The sequence below is a fragment of the Homarus americanus genome, unplaced genomic scaffold, assembly GCF_018991925.1.
Source record: "Homarus americanus isolate GMGI-L3 unplaced genomic scaffold, GMGI_Hamer_2.0 scaffold10096, whole genome shotgun sequence".
NCBI classification, from domain to species: domain Eukaryota; kingdom Metazoa; phylum Arthropoda; class Malacostraca; order Decapoda; family Nephropidae; genus Homarus; species Homarus americanus.
Genome location: NW_024750191.1, coordinates 356 through 6,125, shown reverse-complemented (window position 1 = coordinate 6,125; position 5,770 = coordinate 356). Strand labels below are relative to the sequence as shown.

The 5,770-nt window shown below is 44.0% G+C and overlaps 1 non-coding gene across 1 annotated transcript; it reads left to right on the top strand.

The window, feature by feature from the left end:
• The first annotated feature begins 1,080 nt into the window (after nt 1–1,080).
• Trnap-ugg lies at nt 1,081–1,152 on the top strand. The gene has a single exon. It is a non-coding gene; the product is annotated as a tRNA-Pro (tRNA).
• The last annotated feature ends 4,618 nt before the right edge of the window (nt 1,153–5,770 follow it).

The window sequence follows — 5,770 nt, the reverse complement described above, 5'->3', positions numbered from 1 at the left end:
CTCAAACATATTCTTGAATCTTTCTCAGCTTTAGACAAAGTCTGTGGAATTGTTTTATTTTCTTCTGGAGATTGAACTCTTCCCTCACTGTCACGTTCACACACACACACACTAATTCTCTGGATGCAGGAGGTCCCGGGTTAAAATCTTGGACAAGCCCTTTCGTTATGTTAGATGTTGAAAACTTTATAACATCTTTATAATCTTTAACATCTCGTGGGTCTGTAGCCGCCAAAAGGTTCTTAGAGTCATCCCCATGCCGTGACAAGGATTCGACCCTGGGTTATTGCGGCCACAACGCAATGTACTAACCACTATACGATCACGGCCGCTGACTCACGTTATAGTGACTCAGGAGATATTAGTCTAGACTACGACAGATAAGGTTCGCTTTGGATAGGTTAGAACAGGTTATGATAGATCAGGGTAGGTAGGGGTCCAGGCGGTGTTTTCCAAGTGGGGTACAAGAGGCGTCTTCCAGGTGGGGTCCAGGTATCTTCCAGGTGGGTCCCAGGAGACGTCTTTCAAGCGGGGTCCAGGTGGTGTCCAAGAGCCGTCTTTCAGGTAGGGTGCAAGAGCCGTATTTCAGGTGGGCTCCAGGAGACGTCTTGCAGGTGGGATCCAGGGGGTAATTTTCAAGTGGGGACCAGGAGGTGTCTTTCAGGTGGAGTCCATGAAGCGTTTTTCAGGTGGAGTCCAGGAGGCGTCTTCCAGGTGTAGTCCAGGGGGCGTCTTCCAGGTGTAGTCCAGGGGGCGTCTTCCAAGTGGGATCCAGGAGGCGTCTTCCAAGTGGGGTCCAGGAGTCGTCTTCCAGGTGGGGTCCAGGAGACGTCTTACAGGTGGGGTCCAGGAGGCGATTTTCAGGTGGGGTCCAGGAGGCGTCTTCCAGGTAGGGTCCAGGAGACGTTTTACAGGAGAAAATTAGAGTAACTGGAGAAAAGCTGCGACGTTTAGTGGGGTTACATTGGATAACACCCTTGTCACATCTGACCGGAGCTGGTTATCAAATCCACGTCGCTCACGTTATCATTGCATGGCATCAATTCCTTAAATCTATCTATCTTCTCTTTATTATGCAGCGGCCTGTTGGTCTAGGGGTATGATTCCTGCTTTGGGTGCAGGAGGTCCCGGGTTCAAATCCCGGACAGGCCCGTTCGTTATGTTAGATGTTGGAAACTTCATAACATCTTTATTAACTTCAGCAACTCGTTTGTGTCTGTAGCCGCCAAAAGATTCTTAGATCAAATCCATGGACTTAAAGAATCCTTGTATAGTTTTACCAGGTGTGTAAATTAATGAAACAATAAGCCGAGGTAATACTGTAGTGAGTTTGTGTTTGAGGGCAGGACTGTTCCTTCCAGCACGTGTGATAGTGAAGTAGATGATAGCTCTGTTAACTGTGGTAGATGGTTGTTTTGGGAGTATGTTTGTGGCGGTTGTTTGTCGAGGAAGGTTTGGGGAACCATTTGTCATTAGTCCTATTTCCTCAACCTCTAAATATACCACCAGTCCAGTAGCCTCATTACTTGTTTAATCTCCTGCTATCATTTATAAGATTTGGTTAGGTTAGGTTAGGTTAGGTTAGGTTAGGTTAGGTTAGGTTAGGTTAGGTCAGGTCAGGTCATCCGCCACGAAGCTAATCTTACCATCCACCGTAATATATCTCTTTTATTATCACCATTTTTTACTCGCTTACCAGTGATTTTCTCTGAGAATTTTACCCATCCCTCTTTTAAGATTTTTATACACTTTTATGTAAGGATTTGTACCATTTTTCTGTCTCTTATTCGTGGACTTTTATATTGCACTATTTAGATTCTATGTTTTTGTTAAGTGTGTTACTAATGTTTTGTCCTTTTCTCTTCTCTTCTCTTATTTTAGTTTGTTTTTATTTTACTATAATTTCTTCCCTTTTTTCCTATTTCCTCACTTCCTTCGCTGCGTCTACCGTCACTCTTAATAGATTATCTCCGCTAACACCTTCAGTACAGGGACGCCACTTCGAATATTTTATTTGGTTAACGCCAGACGATATTATTCAGCACAGAAGGGGCGCCGTACACAAGGGATTAATGTTGTCTAGTTCTGCATCATGTGTCACGCCATAAACCAATCACAGTAGACCAGTTGACACGAGACGCTGACAGCTAAGAGTAGTGTCAGGATGTTTATGTAAATGACGTCATAGCCGCAGCACAGGAACAGGGTGTAGTACCCGACCGGCTTAGTGAAGAATAACCTCGTCAGTCGCTTACGAATTGATACTGGTGTGTTGTTGAAGCTTCCGTCTCAAGGATCATATTTCAGAGGTGATGGAATTCTCTGTTATGGATTTCTCATCGACTGTATGTACTGGAAACTTTGTGGAAACATAGGAAGAACTTTTAGTTTTGTGTAGATACAGTATAAGGTTTCCGCCAAGAAGCTTAAGAACTGTCAGATTGTGTAAGATTAGGTAATAATCACGACGTACAGTACCAAAGTTTTAATTGTACTTTGAAACAATCGTTAGTTGTTCGGGTCACTTAGCCATGGAAGATAATTTTTCTGAAAGTCCAAACTTCTGACAGAGTGCAAATTTTAAATGCTCAAAAAGTAGTTTTATTTGTGTTATTAGTATTGTATTCCTGTAATAGTTGAATGTGTTTTATCTTCATGTCGGGAGGAAGAACAATTTATGTTAGGTTGATAAATTTGATAAGCAACAATAAAATTTTTTTTAACTATTTGAACAGAGAATAAATTAAAGAAATATAGAAAACTGATAAAAAAGATGTAAAAAGTAAACCTCAAACTTTATAATCATATATTACAAAAAACTGATAACTTATTACATCTACAGAGAAAACCTTAAAGAACGAAATATAAAACACAGGAGCTACTGGCGCAACATATTAGACACCCTCGCGTCTTAACTTATTAAACAAAGTCACTCGTATTTATCGGGATATGAAATTTTAGGTAACAAGACAATTGGAACAGATATATGAGTTATTAGTTTGGTGGCGTTGTTGGAAGGCAGAGCGAGAGCCACGTTCAGTTGATGGCGCCATTATGAGTAACGACACATGAGCCAATAGTAACATCGCCGTTGTTGTAACATACAGCACTAACAACTTACCAGTGTTAACAGAGGAAGCTAAACGATATGATAATACTGAAGAATTATTAAAATACTTCATGGTGACGTAAGATAGTGAAGAACATTTAGGAATATAAGGATTTGTATTAGTGAATTGATTCCTCCGTCAAGGAAGAGACTAATAAACTCGCTGAAGCTGTAGACTGTAGCTGTAGTGTGAGTAGATGACTGAAATTCTTGCAAGTTTCATAATCAATCAATCAAAGTATCAATCAGATGTTATAAAAACATTATCGCTTTTTATTTTTTGTTTAATCATTTATTATTATTTTTTTAACGGGGATTAGCCCACCCGGGCACAGGTCAATGACCCACATCAAGGCCTGGGGGCGAAGATATAATAATAATAATAATAATAATAATAATAATAATAATAATAATAATAATAAATACAAACTTAAAACAAAAAATCATTAGAGAGAAACGATATATGTATGTTGTGTTGTCATAGTAAGAGAAACAACTGAGACCCTGCAATTGTGTGTAAATGAGGCAGAAAGTCAGATCAGCAACCTGGGACTTGGGCACAATTTTCGTAATGCCATAAGGCAGCAGGGTCTACCATTAGACAACACATTATGTTTCCAATATCTTCCCAGGCGGTAGTACCTCCCTGTTTGGTCGCTGCCTGTTTTGTATGGATTTTCAAGATAAATTATTTAAGGGAAGAAAACTCATAGCTATAAGGGAAAAATTTCTAAAGACCTTGGCCAAGACAGACATACAGGTACTGTACCAGGTAATGAGTCAGACCCATAGGTACTGTATCAGGTAATAAACGCCCGACTCGGCTGTTTAGGTTAGGTTAGGTTAGGTTAGGTTAGGTTAGGTTAGGTTGTGGCTAAACGATTACTGACTCTACGACTAAAATAGGAAACATCAATATTGAACTTCACACAGGCCGTCCAATATTTTTTCTTTAACTCTTGGTAATCAAACTTTGCTGAGAGATTACCTCAGTAAGATTAACCCATGATTGCGTGGGGCCTAAGACGCGGGGGATGATAATTTTGGTGCAAAATTTCTTAGGAGGAGCTACTCGTTCATGGTGTAGACATGTCTTAGAGACTATGAGGAGACTTAACATATCTTATATATCATGTAGAATTATTACACTACAAAGTTAAACAGTGTATTTTTGAATATAATGTAACGCTTCATGCACCAATTAATTTTAAAGCAAACTCAAACAGGAGGTTAATTAAAACAAGAATTATAAAGTGTAATAAAGTCATGCAGGAGAAGAGTCAAGACACAAACAACAGCTCATTGATCTAGTCTGGATTCATCTCGTTTGAACCTGCAGGCAGACTTGTGTAAGACGGAGGTGTGTTGTACAGAAACACAACACAACAACCTAATGCACATCACCAGGTGTGGGGAATGGCCCATCAAAACACATCACCGGGTGTGGGGAGTGGCCCATCAGAACACATCACCGGGTGAGGGGAATGGCCCATCAGGACACATCACAGGGTCTAGGGAGTGGCCCATCAGAACACATCACCGGGTGTGGGGATTGGTCCATCAGAACACATCACCGGGTGTGGGGTATGGCCCATCAGAACACATCACTAAGTGTGAGGAATGGCCCATCAGAACACAACACCGGGTGTAGGGAGTGGCCCATCAGAACACATCACCAAGTGTGGGGAGTGGCCCATCAGAACACATCAAGTGTGAGGAGTGGCCCATCACTGCGGGGAGGGCCCATCAGAACACATCACCGGGGTGTGGGAAGTGGCCTGTCAGAAGACATCACCAGGTGTGAATGGCCCATCAGAACACATCACTGGGTGGGGAGTGGCCCACTGCACATCACCGGGTGTGAGTGGCCCATCAGGACACTTCACCGGGTGTGGAGTGGCCATCAGAACACGTTGGCCGGGGTGTGGGGAGTGGTCCATCAGAACACATCACCGGAAGTCTAGGAGTGGCCCATCAAAACACATCACTGGCCCAGGGAGGCCCATCAAAACACATCACTGGGTGTGTGGGGAGGGCCCATCAGAACACATCACTGGGTGAGGGGAGGCCCATCAGGACACTTCACCGGGTGTGGGGGAGGGCCATCAGAACACACATCGGGTGTGGGGGAGGGTCCATCACAGAACACATACTGGTCTAGGGAGGGCCCATCAGAACACATCACCGGGGTCTAGAGTGGCCCATCAGAACACATCACTGCGGGGAGGGCCATCAGAACACATCACCGGGGTGAGGAGGGCCCATCGAACACATCACCAAGTGGGGGAGTGTCCCATCAGAACACATCACTGGTGGAGTGGCCCGTCAGAACACATCACCAGGTGTGGGGAATGGCCCATCAGAACACATCACCGGGTGTGTGGGGAGTGGCCCATCAGAACACATCACCGGGGTGTGGGGAGTGGCCCATCAGGACACTTCACCGGGTGTGGGGGAATGGCCATCAGAAATTACATTACCGGGGTGTGGGGAGGGTCCATCAGAACACATCACTGCCCAGGGAGTGGCCCATCAGAACACATCACGGGTGGGGAGGGCCCATCAGAACACATCAACAAGTGTGGGGAAGTGGCCCATCAGAACACATCACCGGGTGTGAGGAGTGGCCCATCAGAACACATCACCAGGTGTGGGGGAGTG